The following is a 17,096-nucleotide window of genomic DNA, read 5'->3' on the forward strand; positions in this document are numbered from 1 at the left end:
ATCCTAAATGGGAAACAGTCACGTTCATGGCAGAACACAAATGAAGAGTTCCCCCTGGGATAAAACCATCTAAGTTTCTCCTTGAAATGGATGGACCCCAGTCCATGCAGTGATTTATAGGCCAGACAAAGGGCCTTGACCCTGCAACGTTGTCTGACCGGTTGCCAGTGAAGGTTCCCGATGGCTCTTCTTGCAGATTCCTATTTTTGAGTTTTGAAGAGGAATCGTTAAGCTGCATTCTGCAGCATCTGCAGCCTCTTCAAAGGGCCTGTATTAAGGATGAGACAGAGTCTGTTGCAGTAGTCGGTCCTTGTGAGTAACAGTGCAAAGGTCACGGTTTTCAAAAGCTCAGGGGGTAGGAATTTTTCAAACTTTTTTACAAGCTTTAGAGAGCAGTATGAGGCAAATTTGAGTTTGTTCACTCGGTCATTGAGCTTCAACTGGTTATCGAACAGAAAGCCAAGATTTTTTGCTTTATTTATGGGTTCAGGGAGTGGGCCCAGCTCAGGCGGCCACCATGCCGGCTTCCAGAATGAAGGGTTATTGCCAAAGATGACGACCTCTGTCTTTGTGGCATTCAGTTTAAGACAATTGTTGTTCATCCACTTGTTCACATTGCACATGCAGGTCCTAAATGCAGAGCAAGAATTGATTTCGGATTCGCTAGTGATACCATAATTTGGGTATGATTAGCATGTGCTCTCAGGGAGAAGACAGAATTTTGATAAGTGTGGCCAGTGGTATGATATAAAGATTGAACAATGTTGGGCTCAAAGTCGAGGAAGGATTGGAGGAGATCTAATGCTGTGTCCTTGATCTCCAGACTCTGCATGCGGTCAACTAGAATCTTATGGTTGCCCGAAACAAATGCCGCCGAGAGATCCAGCAGGAGAAAATTAAACAAAAAAACCCTCTGACTGAATTTTTTTTTTAAAGGTGCTCAAAGTCACAAAGGTACTAAACCAGTCCTAAAATACTGGCCTTCCCAATTATAATATATATATTGTATGATGGAAAAGATCACATTTATTTATGTTGTTTTATCAAAATTGTAACAGAGCATAGTAGAAATAAATATCAGAAACTATTAAGCGCATCTTGATTCACAAACACACACTCTTTCAAACCAAACCAACACGTCACATATTCACATAGACTCATACATCCCAACAAATATTACAATTAATTAAATATCAATATACATTGTTGGGCGGTATCAAAAACATCCCCACAATTAGGAAGGAGACACCTACAATTTAAATAATATAAGGCGAGTTGGTTATATAGCCATATTTATCAGGGAATCACTTCCTCAGGCAGAAATGCAGTTCATAGTCCAGTATCTTCTGAGGAGATGAGGTAGAAAAAACCAAGACATCATATATCTCCAGCGACAACTAATGTTTCTGTGTTTTTTTAACCCAAGAGTTCTTCTTCAGGGCGAGCTGGTCAGGTGTGAAACCCAAGATAAGGTGCGCCTAAGGAGCAATAGACATAATATAAAAACATGCAATGAATAATACACTATAATGGGTTGGCGTATCATGATAACAGAATAATCCCTGTTGATACTCATAAAGAATGGAAAGGCACAGGTTATAACATTTAAATAAAAGGATGAATTCAATTGAAAGGGGGCTGGCACATTTTTACAGACAAAAAACACACAAAAAAACAGACATAAGTAACCTATCCAGTCATCAACTAACATATAATGCTCTCCAAAACATCAGAGGGAAATGTATACGAGCCCTGTAAGAAAGAAACACCAAAGACATTCAGCCCGTGAAAATACATATTCCACCCGATCATGAAGTTCATGACCAGCAGAGGGAAAGTGATAGAGTGGCTAGCAGATTGTTGGAAGACGCCCAGTTGGGCGGAGCAGTACCTGAGGTCAGATAACCAGGAAGAGCCAAGATTATGGGGAGCAGCAAGGCAATGGAAAGTAGAATGAAGGTATTTGATCTGCAGTCAAAGACCACGATATCAAGATTAAGCTGATGGCCATTGGGTAAGTGAGAGAACGAAATGGGTCACCGCTTTCCCCAGTAGATGAATGGACAGCTGTGTATTCACTTTTGAAAAAGTAGACAAGATTCAGAAAGTGATATGTCATGAGGTCCGAATGAAAGCCATGAATACCTTTGTGATATATAGGAGGCCTCCTGTGTACAGAATATTTTTTCAAATACAGACAACCCGCTAAGTCTAAAGAAAACACAAATACATACCCATTAAGTGGCCTGACTAAAACATGAAATGGAGTATTCAGAAGGCAAAGAGAGCTACAATGCAGCATAGTAATTAGCGGATGAGGTTGGTAAAGGGCTTTCTCCTTGTTGCAAGAGAGAAAGCGATATAGGACAGAAAACTTGGTCCAAACAGGGTCTGTTTACATATCCGGTCTAGTCATTATAGGTAAAGAATAGTGGGGAATGCTAAAAGTAACCCTTGCTCTGCTCTAGGTGGAGTGGAGCGAGTACCATTGATAGAAAAAGCGCCAAGATTAGCATAATGTTCAATCAGCTTAAAATGATAACATCTAAATAAACCATACCTAGATAGAACGACAGACAGGGGGGAAGAAAAAAGAGTGCGTGAGCACAAATAAACAAACCTCTGCAATGCAGGACAGAAAAGGAGCACCAGAGCACAACTGCAAAGGCTCTACAATGGAGGACTTACCTGATATGTATGTAACAACGACCAGAATGCAAAATGTCCGATGTCCCGGTCTTTCAGAGCAAAGCCGACGACTGATACGAGCGGCTTAGAAAACTGGTCAGCAGCCATCCAATTTAAATGGAATAGAAAGACCACATGGTAGCTACTCTCCTCCTACAATATCCGAGCTAGAAAGGGGATATGAATAGGGCAGGGGGACAAGGCCCAGGGCGCCATGAAGGAATGGGGAGTATAAGAAAACGATGGCCAGGAGCAAACATGAGCCTGCATTATGAGAGATATCGTCATAACCATTATGCAAGGATAAAAAAGGGTTGTACAGAAGGGGAGAGTCAAGGGTAGAGTAGACAATGAAAAATAGTAATAAATGTGAGGTGGAGCACAAGCGATGTCAGAAAAAGAGATAGAAAGAGAGCTTAAAATGTAAAGTAAGCAACATCTGAATTGAATTGATTTGAATAGAAGTGAATTGCCACAATTGCAATACTTGTCATAAAGTAAAGTGCGTACAGTAAAAGGAGTATTATAAAAAAATACTGTAAAAGCATTTATATGGTTTCTAAGCCATAAGATACTTAAAACGGATTAAATACATACAATGATAAAAGTTGACTAAACGTGCTCAACTGGTGTTTCTAAAATACGCCTACCCCGGTGTACCTAACCTAAGCCTAGTACGTGGGAATGAGTAAGTGAGATATAGTTTTAGTTAAGATAGTTTTGCCAAGAATCTGAATCAAGAATTCTCTAAGGATCTAATCAGCTCCGTACCTTGGTTATAGAATGAAGGAGGTCTTGTATCTCTTTCTCAGGACTCGATCTCCCAGCAACCCGCAAGGGTGACTGGATACACTGGAGCTGGATTTCTCGGCAGAAGGAAAGACAGCGTCTCTCTCAGTGCGTCAATGGGAGGGTCGGCTTCCTTCGGCACTCGTTACAGCAGGGCGTCGGGTAAGTAGATAGCCGATCTGCTCCAAACCACAGTGTGTTTGCCAAGGCAGATGCTGGTATATTTATACCTGGAAGGTGCAGAGTTTGACGTCACTAAGAACTCGCAGTTCTTTTAGGACTCCAGGAGTTCTTGTACAAATCAAAACAGAAGCAGGGGGAATTCCTGGGCTCCTGGAGGCTTGATTTGTTTAAAGAACGCGTTGTACTTTCTAGGAGTTTATAGGAGTAGCCTTGCCGTATTTGGACTGCATTGGCTATGACTAAATATGGATATGATTCTTATGCCTTTATAAGGATATGATTTGTTATAACCACATGAGGGCATAAATCGGGAATATTTAATTAGGGTCCTAGATACGTTCACTACACTCCCAGCATGGCCCACTTCAATCCAATGACTGATCAGAGGGGCATTGTGTTTCAGTATTCTAATGTTAGGTTTGTGGTCCCCAATTTGGTTAACGGGTTAATTGCTTCTCATTAGAATTCATTAATATTAGCAATTGAGAGAAGATGGAACGTTTATTCTCCCTCAAGCAAACAAAGAAAATTACAATGTAGCAAAATAAAGGTGTAGGGTCTGATTGCAAGTAACGGTGCTATTTATCACGCCTCAGAAATAATGGTACCCATTGGTAAGTTAATTATCGAGTGAGATAAATAGAGCCCATTACGAAATTTTGGGAAAAACCCCGCTGATTTTGGTGTTAAGCAAACAAAATTGTGGTTTGTACTGTAAATACATAATTATTTACCTCTGGTAACTTTCAGCAGGTTTTATCTACTGAAAGGTAATGAAGGTTGAGGTATTTAATGCATCTGGAAATTGTATAAATAAATAAACCAAACTTGTAATTCCAACACTTGCACAAGTGGGTTTACTCAGTAATCAGAAAACAAGAAACCACTTGTAATCAGGCCATTAGTGTGCCCCTCATTTTCCTCCATATTGAACATATCCCTGATCAGTTTCACATACAAAGGGAACACATGACCTTTAAAGTAATCAGGTGCTCATATGTAATACTGATACACTGATATGCTTCATTCTGTCTAATAGATTGCACAGAGATGTGTAGTTATAATCACAATCCAATGACTGCAGCAGTGCCAAAAATAAGCTTTGTGAAGCATTGATGTTAGAAATGGGATCCCTGGCTGGCCAGGGCTTGCGCCCAAGTCAGTCAGAGACCACCACTCCTAAGTCAGGGCAAGGGAGTTACACGCCAAGATAACCCCTGCTCACCCTCTATGTAACGTGGCGCGAGCAGCAAGGCTAAACTTGGATGCGATGTGAGTTAAGTATTTGCACACGCACCCCAGCCACAACACCCAGGCCCACCACAAAGGAAACTCCACACAAGGTTATATAAAAAAAGCCTTTGTATTACACCAAAACACATTAGATAAAAACACACAATTTACAATGTGCCATCAGGCACGGGCAGAATTTACAGGGGACCACTGTCAGGAATCAGCACTGGTGGAAGTAACACTTTTAGAACATAACACATAGAATGTAAAATCACTGTAGTACACAACCAGTAACTACTGGTAACCAGGACCTCACTAGCACCACCTGCACTAGGAGAAAAACAACCACCTAAGTATCACAATACCTGTAGGGGTGTAAGCACATAACACATGATGCATAACATACATTCAGAGGTGTAAGAACATGGCACATGACGCATTAAAACACATTCAGAGGTGCAGGGGAGGAAAACACATGATGCCTAAAAACATTCAGAGGTGTAGCAATAACAATTGCGCAGTAATCACATTGGCACATAAATGAGCCAGAATCACATTAGCCACAACATGTGGCAGTCCCTAGGCCAACTGGCCTCTCTAGGGCTAGGACGCCCTGTGTCCCAGTGTCAGGGGCCTAAATGTGGCAGCTGCCCACGAAGTGCTGGGCAGCTGTGTGAAATAAGGCTGGGGCCAACGCTGGAGCCTCGCATGCTCTGTCCAACCAACTGTCCCCTTGGAGCCTCGCTGGACTCTTCAAACAAATGGGGCGCTGCTGAGCCTCTCTCAGGGCTCAAGAGCACAAAGGGGGCATCAATGGAGTCCCTCCTGGACTCAAGAGAACCAATGCCCCCGGTGTTGGAATCCCTCGTGGGGGGACTCGAAATACACACATGGGCCCCTGAGCCTCTCTGGGCTCCTTCTTCCACTCTGCCCCCGAGCCTCTCAGGGCTCATTAACCAAAGAAACGCCCCTGAGCCTCCGTGGCTCTGAACAAACAAAGATGCGGTGTGTTGGAGTCCCTCCTGGACTCGCATAAACAAAAATGCCGCCAAGAGCCTTGCAGGCTCTACACAAAGTTGGCCCCAGATGCTGGAGTCCCCCTCCGGGGAATCGGAAATCTAACTGGCCCTCGAGCCTCGCTGGGGTGGTGGGGTCCCTCACGGGGGACCCGCGAACACGTGGGGCGCCTTTGTTGGGAGTCCCCCCTTCTGGGGGACTCGAGATGCCGCAAATGCTGCCGGAGCCCTCAGGCTCTGAGGAAATGTCCTGCTCGTCGGAGCGGCCCTCTGCCAACTGGGGCCACTCAAAGGGTCTCCCCTACGTTGAAGTCCCTCTCAGGGGACTCTGCCGCTCGCTGGGCTCTCCCCCGCCCCAGCACTTACCAGCTTGTCTCTTCTCTGGCTGGCGGCGGGGACGGAGGCTGCGACGGCGGTCTTCTTCTGGAACCTCCAAGGCTCCCTCGCACTCCTCTCCTTCGGTCCCGAGGCCCCACCTTCAACCAGACGAGCCGCGGGCACTTCCGCGTCGCGCTGCTGAGGGCAGCCAGTAGCAGCCTGTCCCTGGGGACTTGGAGGCGGCACTTCCGTGTCGCACTAGGCAGCGGCCCGGCATCGATTTCAATGCCCCTGGGCTGCGGGGGTGATTTTCAAGGGGCAATGCCGGGTGGGCACCGACTGGTGTAAAATCTCAATAAATCGAGGTGGGCACTCGATATTAGGGCGGCAATGTCCCTGGCAGAGTGGGCACCTGCCAGGGGACTTTCAGATCTGCAAAAACTGGTCGAATGCCGGGTGGGCACTGGCGAAGCACCAGGGAGGCGCTCTCAAGCGCCAAGGACAAATACAGCGTTCCCAGCGCTAGGAACAGGGTCACAGCGCTCACAAGCGCTGGAGGGCAGGATCAAGCGCTCTCTAGTGCTATAAGGAAAATAAAAGCGCTACCAGGTCCCAAAAGTCCAGGGACAAGCACAGAAGTTCCTTTAAGCAGGCAGGGGGGCAAGGCTGGGCCCAGAGCCAGCTCACTGGGTCTCCAGGCAGGGAGACAGTCCAAGTGGCGGTCCTCTGGCCCAGCAACAGCAGCAGCCCCCTCAGGCAGGATCCGAGAAGAGAACAGTTTGTGTGGGGACACAGCCCCATTTTTATACTATGAAAACCTTTGTCTGTAGGTGCAGGGTGGGGGAGAAACCAGTCGCAGCTGGTTTTGGAGCACCCTTGATGGCTCAACCACCCCTTTCATTCACTGGCAGGACTAGGGTCATCAGACGCACCACAGGGGGCAGAGCCAGCATTGTGTGGGGAAAGCCCAGCCCCATCAGGAACCAGGTGCAGCCCTCCCCTCACATCAGCATGCTGATCTCAGCAATCACCACTGGGCAGACCCATCCAGACATCCTGGAGCCTGGCATCCCAGCCAGCTCCAGCCAATCACACGCCAGCACCTACACAGCACACACATAGCCATGGCTAGAAGTGGTACTTCCGCACAAGACACAATCATGGCACATACATCATTGCGAAGCATTTAATCACACGAGTTCACACATACCAAACTCGAGCATGCACACCTCACGCATCAGGAACTACCAGGGACACAGACATTCCCCATGCATTCCTATGGGAGGGCAGGCCTATCTCACCACATGCACTCAAAGTGCGCACGCACTTTCCACTGGGACACAGTGAAAGTGCGCAGAACCCAAAAATCAGCATCACCAGGTCACCATTAAAAGCAAAAAGTCTAGGGGTGAACCTGCCAGAAGGGCCAAGTCCAACAATTGAGAAATGCAAGCTTTTGTGAGCAGATGAGAGAACCTCTCAGGGATTCTGAAATAGCCCCTGCAGTGTCATCAACAGAGTCAGATTCAAATATGTAAGCCACTTTGTGCAAATTGAAGCACAATTTAAAAGTTCACATCCTGGCGTGATTTGTATTTCCAAAAGAGAGGCAAATTTTCTGCAAAAATGAGGCCAATCTAAATGACAAAGTCTGATGTTAACCTAATAATCTCAACAGTGCTGTTCTATCAACTGGATTATCAATACTTGACAGAAGTTCTTGTATAGTAATAAAGGAGCAGTATTGTTATTAGGGTGGTGCAATGGGAACAGCAGCAATGGGTACTGTAGACATGACAGCCTTAGGGTGGACTTCCATTGACATTTTTGCCTTCCTCTTCTACTTTCCTGAACTTGTTTTTGCTGTCTTCATGACTGTGTGCAGTTTACCACGGCCAACCAGTACTAAAATGCTTGTGTTCTCTCCCTTAAACATGATAAAATTGGCTCACCCCCAATTGACATATTCACTTTACTTATACGTCTCCAGTAAGTGCATTACATGTGCCCAGTGCCTGTACATTACATTGTTTCATCACTTAAGTAGGTCATTGCTGAGATATTGTGAGCAGTTTACACTGACATTTGACCGTACCCCACTGCTCTTATATCAGGAAGGTTGTAAGTCTATCCCTTTTTCCTTAACTCCTTCTCATAAACATCTTTAGATATTAATATGAATAGACTACCGGAATCCACCAATACTTTGATTTTAGTATCAACAAAGGTGATTCCACAATGGGGTTTCTCATGATGCTCAATACTTACCATTTGTATATCCTTATGTTATGTTAATATATGTTATGTTAATATTTGGTAAAGCGCAACAGCTGCCCCAGCAAAGAGGCGTCCCGGCGCTAAGGAACCACAGAAACTATACTGAGGAAGGGAGGAGAAGGGAGGGTATTTTATTAAGGGGGGGGGGGGGGGGGGAAATGGGTCTTGATGGCTTTCCGGAAGGCAGCCAGGTTTTCCAGAGAACGAATGTTTAGTGGTAGGGTGTTCCAGAGCTTGGCTCCCAGAACCTTAAAAGAGCGACCGCCAGTACGGCAGAGCTTTGTGCGGGGTATAGTCAAAAGGTGCTGGCCTAATGAGCGTAGGTTGCGCTGTGGCACATACGGTGTTAGGAGAGGGCGCAGGAGTTCTGGGTGTCCAGAATTGAGAATTTTATGTGTCATAACGAGACTTTTGAACTGGATTCTGGCTTCGATGGGTAGCCTGTGCAGTTTCCGTATGGTGGCTCGAACGGAGCATTTGCGAGGAAGACCCGTCAAGGCTCTTGCCGCGGAGTTCTGCACGCGTTGTAGTCGCGCAATCTCCGCTTAGTTGGCGCCAAGGAGTAAGACATTGGCGTAATCCAAACTAGAGAGAATTGTAGCCTGGATGATGAGTTGGCGAACCTTGGAGTCAAAGAAGCCGAGTATGGGGTTGAGGCTCCTCAGCAGGCCCACACAAGTAGCTGCCACTTTTTTTGTGTGGGTCTGGAAACTCAGCTTGGAGTCCATCCAGACACCTAGGTTTTTGACCAAGGATTTGGATGGTGGGATTGTGCCCAGAGACGAGGGCCACCAATGCTCATTCCAGTGGCTAGTGTTCTTTCCGAAGAGCAGTACCTCCGTCTTTCCTGCATTAAGCTGTAGGCAGTTGTCCGTCATCCACTGAGCCACTGCCGCCAGGCCATCCATGAAACGCGTGGCCTGAGTAGAGGGTCCCTCGGTGAGCGTAATGACCAACTGCGTGTCATCAGCATATAACACCAGCGTAAGGTCCCACTCCTTAGCTACTGCCGCTAGTGGTTGCACATATAGATTGAAGAGGGAAGGGCTAAGTGCAGAGCCCTGAGGGACCCCCTGCCCGATGTAGTGGGACCGGGAAAGAAAGGGGGGAGCTGATACCCGGAAGGATCGGTCCTTCAGGAAGGAACGGAACCATTCCAGGGCAAGACCGGAAATCCCTACTGTTTCCAGATGATTTAGCAGAATGCTATGGGACACCGTGTCAAAGGCTGCGCTGAGATCTAACAGGATCAGCGCAGCACTTTGGCCGGCATCGAGAATCATCCGGAGATGTTCAGTCGTAGCCAGGAGGGCCGACTCAGTGCTGTGACCTGGTCTGAACCCATTTTGAGATGCGTCTAGGATGTTATTTAGATCCAGATGTTGGGACAGGACATTATTTACATGTGCCTCAGCAAGTTTAGACAGCCATGGGAGCAACAAGATGGGTCTATAGTTTTCCAGCTTGGATGGGTCTAGCGTAGGCTTTTTGATAATAGAGGAAACCCAGGCTTGTTTCCACACAGTCGGGACACTGGTCGAGGAAAAAGAGAGGTTCAGTATGGAGGCCAGGGAAGGCAGAAAGAATTCTAAGGATTCAATAAATTGGGCCGGCTTCATTGGGTCTGCTGGAGAGCCCGACTTGACTTTCCTGCAGATCTTAGTTAGATCCTCCAATGTGATTTCTGGTATAAACCTCATGGTAGAGCCTTTAAAGGTGAAGTTAGTGGAGCTGGGCAGATTAGAAGAGTGCTGTGGGAAGGAGCTGTAGATTTTTTGCACTTTTTCTATAAAAAATGTAGCCAGGTTTTCACAATGCTGCGCGGAGATAATGCTGGGGGGGGGGGGAAGTGCTGTTCTGCAGTTCTTGTACTAGTTTAAAAATGACTTTAGCAGGGTTAGGGCTAGAGTTAATTTTATCTGCATAAAAGGATGCGCGCGTGGAGCAGATGGCTTTATGATAAATTTTTTGTTTGGCTAAATAGAAGATTTTGTCCCTGTCCTTATATTCCCTTCTCCAAGCTCGTTCGGCCTTTTTACACTCTTTCCGCATGGATTTCAAGGTGTACTTATACCACGGATTGGAGGGGGAGCTATGCCCCTTAGTCCATTTGGCTGGAACAACTAGTCCACGGGTGATCCAATGATGGAAGGCATCATATGTCAGGTTGATGTCCATGTTTTCCTCACGGTGGAATTCACCTAGAGTGGAGTGTAAATCGCTGGTAAGAAGTTTGTGCCAAGGTCTCTTTAGGCGTCGGGTAGGCTCAGCCCTATTGAACGACTCTCTAACCAGTATGGTGAATTTGATTAGAAAGTGGTCAGTCCAACCCATAGGTTTGGGCTCTTCCATCCCAACCTCCGGGATGTTGGTAAAGACAGGGTCTAATGTGTGCCTGGCTGAGTGAGTAACAGCTTGGATCAGAGGTTTTAGTTGTAGGGCTACAAGGTCGGCCAGTAAGTTTTTGATGGTAGAGTCTTGGGTTTGGTCGAAGTGAAGATTGAGGTCTCCTAGTATAGTAAAGTTAGCCGAGCTTACCAGTAAGGAGTTTGCCATATCAAGAAGAGCTTTGATGAATTTAGAAGCTGGTCCAGGGGGGCGGTATATGTAGAGTCCGGATAGAGCAAAGTGGGGGCCCGTCGTGATCTTAAAACGTGCACATTCATAGTCTGAAATATCTTCCTTAGTGAAGGAACAGATAAATGGCTTTTTGTAAATGACTGCGATACCGCCACCTCTAGCGTCTCTATTCAGAGTCTTCATTAGGTAATCATCTGGTAGCGTAAGGTTAGGTATACTAGTCATATCGTCACAAAGCCAGGTTTCACATATGAAGAGTATATCAGGGGTCTCATCAAGTAAAAGGGTGTTTACCTCTAAGTGATGTTTCGCGAGAGACCTGACATTCAATTGGAGAACGGTGAGAGGGTTAGGTTTGGGAGAGCCTGATCTATGGCGGGAGTGGCCGGGACTGGGTGTAGCGAAGTGGCAGGACTTACATTGGAGACATGTCTGGCCGAGATGGTCTAATATCTTCTCACAGCTCTGCCCAGGATTCAGGGCGATGAGGTGTTCTCTATCGTAGCGGTGGAGTTCCCGTGGAGTTTGACCAGGGGGTCGGGCGAAGGGCGATGTCTTGGCGATGACGGGCGTAGACGGGCTTGCCTTAGGCGCGCCTTCGGCACGCAGTTGGCGCGCCCGCTGCGCCCGTCCGCTGCACGTCCGAGAGATACACATGTTTTATTAGAGGAGAGAAGGGAGGGATGGGCGTGGCCTCAGAGGGGGCGTGGCCTCACGGGTCGCCGGTAATGGCGGCAAGAAATTAGTGTTTTCCCTCGAGTCCGCGTCAGCGCTAAATCGGCAGCGCGGGCAGTTTAGGACCAAGCTGTGCCCTAATTGTGCAGAGAGGAAAGTGAGGTGAGGTTAAAAACACAACAGCAATAGTGCCTCTCAATTTTTAAAAAGCGCTCCCGGCTTCCGCCTCAGGACTGAAAGTGATTCTGGTCAGGCGCTTGCAATCAGCGTCTTTTTAAGGTGCGGGCGGGGGCGTGGCCTCAGAGGCCTCATTAATAATTATTTCATGATTGTGGTGAGACATTCCACACTCATCAACAGATAGCATTAGTTCTTCTTTTACTTCTCCCAGATATTCTACTGTTTTAACACTTGCACTTTGAATCTGCCCATTTTTGCTAAATGAACTATCTTTCCTCATGACCTACACGTCATGTTTCTAGCCCCACATGCAAAACTAAAGGCACTGTGCCCAGAGCAAGCACACCTATAACATGTAATGTTTCTTTTTACAACTACATTAAGTATATTTTTTGAATTGGATGAATATGGAACGTCTACTTTAGCAGTATTTTTCAGTCAAACCTCTTGTCCCTCCAGGGCAACAACCTCTTTTTCTGAAGATGTTACAGTTAATTATCCCATGACAATCTCTTTCCTCCAAACACCAGTATGGTCCAAGCACCTGGCAATTTGTACAGTTTCTTTTAATGTAGAATCCAAGGAAAAACGTCTTTCTTAGACCTTTTTGTCTCTTGTACATCTCACAATTTGGTCACAAATTAAAGACTCCATTAGGCCTTGAAACTCAAATGCAGTGTCGCTACATAAGTCATAATATCCTCGTCATTTGCTTGTACTCGACAAAAAAAATTGTCTTTCTCAAAAACCACACTAAACTTAGGTGTAAAATCTTTTTCTAGCATTTGCAACAACATATCATATACATTTACAGGTTGACCAGTACCAATTCCCAAAGAAACTTCGGGAAGATCATCATATATCCTTTTTCCCTCTGTCCCTAAATGGTGTAACAACATTGCTTGTCTACTTAACGGTCCATATTTGTCACCACCAATCGCTAGCACATAAGTGCTAAAAATGTTCTTCCTCCTTTTCCAAGGAATACTTGGTTCCCCAGGAAGAGGCAAAAATGAAGGTGGAGCAGCCATACTTCGATCCTACAAGTTTGCAATAAAGAGATTAAACAACAAACTACCACATTTACATAAAAAATAAGTTATGGCAATAAAGTAAAACAATCTAAAATATTTATCTAAAATAGATTTCTCTAAAATATTAATCTAAAATAATTACACTGTAGTAATATGTCTCTTTACTTCGTTCATGCAAAAAAAATTATAGTGCAGCGGTATCTCCCTTGAATAGCAGAAGTTTCATTTTATCAATGTAGACAACATTCCTCTTTCTATGCTCATGTCTACAGGAAAATGCGAGGCTGCGCGTACTTGCATCAGATGTTAGGTCAATCTCCTGTAAGTTGGCACAACTCCCACGATGAGGAAAATGATCACGATCACACCCGATGAGAAAAGTCCAATGAATTAATATTTTGCGCGTTAATTCTCGCTTCTGCTTTTTACTGTTTTGTGAAATAATGAAATAATACCTTGCACCTTAACTCGTGCCTCCAATTTCCACAGCATTGATTACTTTCAAAGCATTAATGACCTCGCGCTCACCTCACGCGTTACCTTGCACTTTGTAGACCTTGTCTTCAAAGTTAATTCCTCTCTTGACCTTGCGCTTGGCTTCCCACTTCAGCTTGTTTACTTTCAATGCACAGTCTTTTTTACAGCCTCTCGCTGGAATGTTGCTCTCTCTCATCTCATGCCAAAAACAACTTGTTCCTTTTCAATGAGGCAAATACAAAAAATGGTGGAATTACTCACAGTTCCAAAACTTAAAGATCATTAGCAGGACTCCTTGGTGAGCTGCTTTTCCAGGGGTGGAGGTCACTCAGTAAGCTTCCCCCTGCGCAGAACCTTCATTGTCAAAAATTGTAGTAACCACGCTCACAGTGGTTAGTAGCTAAATGTATTTAATCATGAGTACATCTTCATAGTTGTACAGCGACCTCCAGCTTCTTCAACTGACTCTTTTTCCTAGAACTACTCAGTGATGTCATTCAATTACATCACCAAGTTCTACAATAGAAGAAAGAAATCTCCACAGGTACCTGACAGTGAAGGGATGTGTACTAGAAAGATGGCTGACACTGGGGACTGATATCGGAACCTATCACAACTACCAAATTTCCCTTTCAGCCAAAAACACAAGTGACAACCTTGCAAGTACACTTACCAGCATTGTCTGGATGACACTCTACCTAGTGGTCTAGTTAGGCTTGGTGGGTGGAGGAGTGTAAGCCTCACAAATAGAGCCTAAGCAAGCAAACCTCATTTCATTAAAGTAGTCTATCACAAAATGGTACAAAACACAGTTTCTGATTTCATCTGACTATGGAGTAAATGTAGAAAATACATGATCTCTGTAGGTACAAAGCTAAGCAGTCAGACATTTTGCTCCACACAGCCATTCACATGTGTATGATGAGCTGTGGACAAGAAACACCTCACTCACACCATTCCCACATGTTTCTGGGTTAATAAACAGACTGTGAGTGTGTACGCAGCCGCACCTATGTGACTGCTAAAGACAAGCACTAAGCCCAGTACATAGGACTAAAAAAACAACAACATTTAGAGATAAAGAGTACGTATGTCACCATGAATGTACAGATGTGCAAAACATCTTTGTGCAGTGGCAGTATTGTAGCAAATGAGGTCTATCCGAGGCGCGATTATTGCTTATTGAATACTTTACCCAATACCCCATCTCCCCAGAGGCTAAACTCCAGAGTAGGTTGGCTTGAGCCCTGGGTCTCCTTACTACTTTTGGGCCCGGGCCTCCTAACTTCCTTTGCACCTATTCCATTGAGTGGCCGGTGGCACTTTATTTTCCATGAGTGTGAGGAATTTGCTGGCCTACAGTTTAACTGTTGGTCCCCTGGCCTAAAGCAGGCCAGCAATGCTTGTCTCTACAAGTGGATCCCCTTTGGTTGAAAGGAGCATTGAGCAGCTCCTCCTTTCCACCAGCAACTCTTTGAAGATGCATAGTAGGTGCAACAGGTTTTGTTGTTGCATATGGAGCAGGAGGTTGGAGTATGCTCCCTCAGCAAAGGTGGAAGAATCGAAGCACACTTGATTATGCCAAGGTTGTGCTCCAGGAATTTATTCTGGGGTACCCTTGGTTGAAATATTTTGGGCATCGGGGGTTCTGTAGCTGGTTAAGTCATCCAGGGGTGAACTCTAGCTGAGAAGGTAGCCTTATACTCCACTCTCTCTATGTGTTCACTGTCATAGGTGATGTTGGAAGTATTTTTGCTTGTTTTATCCAGAGGTGGGAGCTCAGTGTGAGCCCCGTCAGTTTTGATTTGAGGTTTTTTAGTGTTACTGCTAGCGTCATCCCTTTCCTTTTGAATATTTCTTTCTGGTGGGCAAAAAGATCTTCTTATCAATACAAAGTAAGTCCCGGGCACACATGAACATTTTGTACCGCTTTTGGCTGCCATAAGTGTGGCAGGGTATGCTCAGACGTGAGTCCCTTGCTCACTTTGCCACTGGATTCAAGCAAGCCGGGCTGAAGACGGCTGGAATGCCAGAAACCGGTCCTCGGAAGCTTGTTTCCGGTCCAGGGAAGACATGGCTTGGCGGTTCGGGCTGAACTGTTCCCATGAGGCACATGGTCAGACTGATTTGCATATAGCCATGTCTGAACTCGGGTGGCAGAGTGGGCTAAAGAACGGTAATGGATTAAACCCAGATCTTTTGACTGGGTGTGAGTGTTTGATTGATTCAGATGCTCCGTCCATCACCACCCCCTTTTGTACCGCTTTTGGCCGCCATAAGTGTGGCAGGGTATGCTCAGACGTGAGTCCCTTGCTCACTTTCAACGAATCCAGAACGCCTCCGCCCGACTCATCCTGGACATCCCTCGACGCAGCCACATCTCCAGCCACCTGAGCAACCTGCACTGGCTCCCCGTCAACAAGAGGATCACGTTCAGACTCCTCACCCACGCACACTAGTCGCTCCACAACCTGGGCCCCAAGTACCTCAACGACCGCCTGACCTTCCACACGCCCACCCGCCAGCTACGTTCTACAAGCCTCGCCCTCGCCGCCGTACCATGCATCCGAAGAGCCACCGCCGGAGGAAGATCCTTCTCCTACCTGGCGGCCAAGACATGGAACTCCCTCCCCATCCACCTTCGGCTGAACCAGGACCACCTCGCCTTCAGGAGGCAACTCAAGACCTGGCTGTTCGAGCAGTAGCGGACCCCTCCCCCCCCAAGCGCCTTGAGACCCTCCGGGTGAGTAGCGCGCTATACAAGTGTTCTGATTGATTGATTGATTGACTTTGCCACTGGATTCAAGCAAGCCGGGCTGAAGACAGCTGGAATGCCAGAAACCGGTCCTCGGAAGCTTGTTTCCGGTCCAGGGAAGACATGGCTTGGCGGTTCGGGCTGGACTGTTCCCATGAGGCACAGGGTCAGACTGATTTGCATATAGCCATGTCTGAACTGGGGTGGCAGAGTGGGCTAAAGAACGGTGATGGATTAAACCCAGATCTTTTGACTGGGTGTGAGTGTTTGATTGATTCAGATGGTCCGTCCATCACCACCCCCTTTTGTACCGCTTTTGGCCGCCATAGGTGTGGCAGGGTATGCTCAGACGTGAGTCCCTTGCTCACTTTGCCACTGGATTCAAGCAAGCCGGGCTGAAGATGGCTGGAATGCCAGAAACCGGTCCTCGGAAGCTTGTTTCCGGTCCAGGGAAGACATGGCTTGGCGGTTCGGGCTGGACTGTTCCCATGAGGCACAGGGTCAGCCTGATTTGCATATAGCCATGTCTGAACTGGGGTGGCAAAGTGGGCTAAAGAACGGTGATGGATTAAACCCAGATCTTTTGACTGGGTGTGAGTGTTTGATTGATTCAGATGCTCCGTCCATCACCTCCCCCTTTTGTACCGCTTTTGGCCACCATAAGTGTGGCAGGGTATGCTCAGACGTGAGTCCCTTGCTCACTTTGCCACTGGATTCAAGCAAGCCGGGCTGAAGACGGCTGGAATGCCAGAAACCGGTCCTCGGAAGCTTGTTTCCGGTCCAGGGAAGACATGGCTTGGCGGTTCGGGCTGGACTGTTCCCATGAGGCACAAGGTCAGACTGATTTGCATATAGCCATGTCTGAACTGGGGTGGCAGAGTGGGCTAAAGA

At 46.5% G+C, this 17,096-nt stretch overlaps 1 protein-coding gene and 1 non-coding gene across 2 annotated transcripts in view; both read left to right on the forward strand.

Moving 5' to 3' along the window:
• LOC144752112 (nicotinamide N-methyltransferase-like) overlaps window positions 1-17,096 on the forward strand; it is a 205,234-nt gene that overhangs the window by 3,291 nt on the left and 184,847 nt on the right. The window lies entirely within an intron of this gene.
• On the forward strand, window positions 14,572-14,704 carry LOC144752309 (U4 spliceosomal RNA). The gene has a single exon (XR_013594083.1). It is a non-coding gene; the product is annotated as a U4 spliceosomal RNA (small nuclear RNA).

This window comes from Lissotriton helveticus, chromosome 4_2 (genome assembly GCF_964261635.1).
Source record: "Lissotriton helveticus chromosome 4_2, aLisHel1.1, whole genome shotgun sequence".
Lineage (NCBI taxonomy): Eukaryota > Metazoa > Chordata > Amphibia > Caudata > Salamandridae > Lissotriton > Lissotriton helveticus.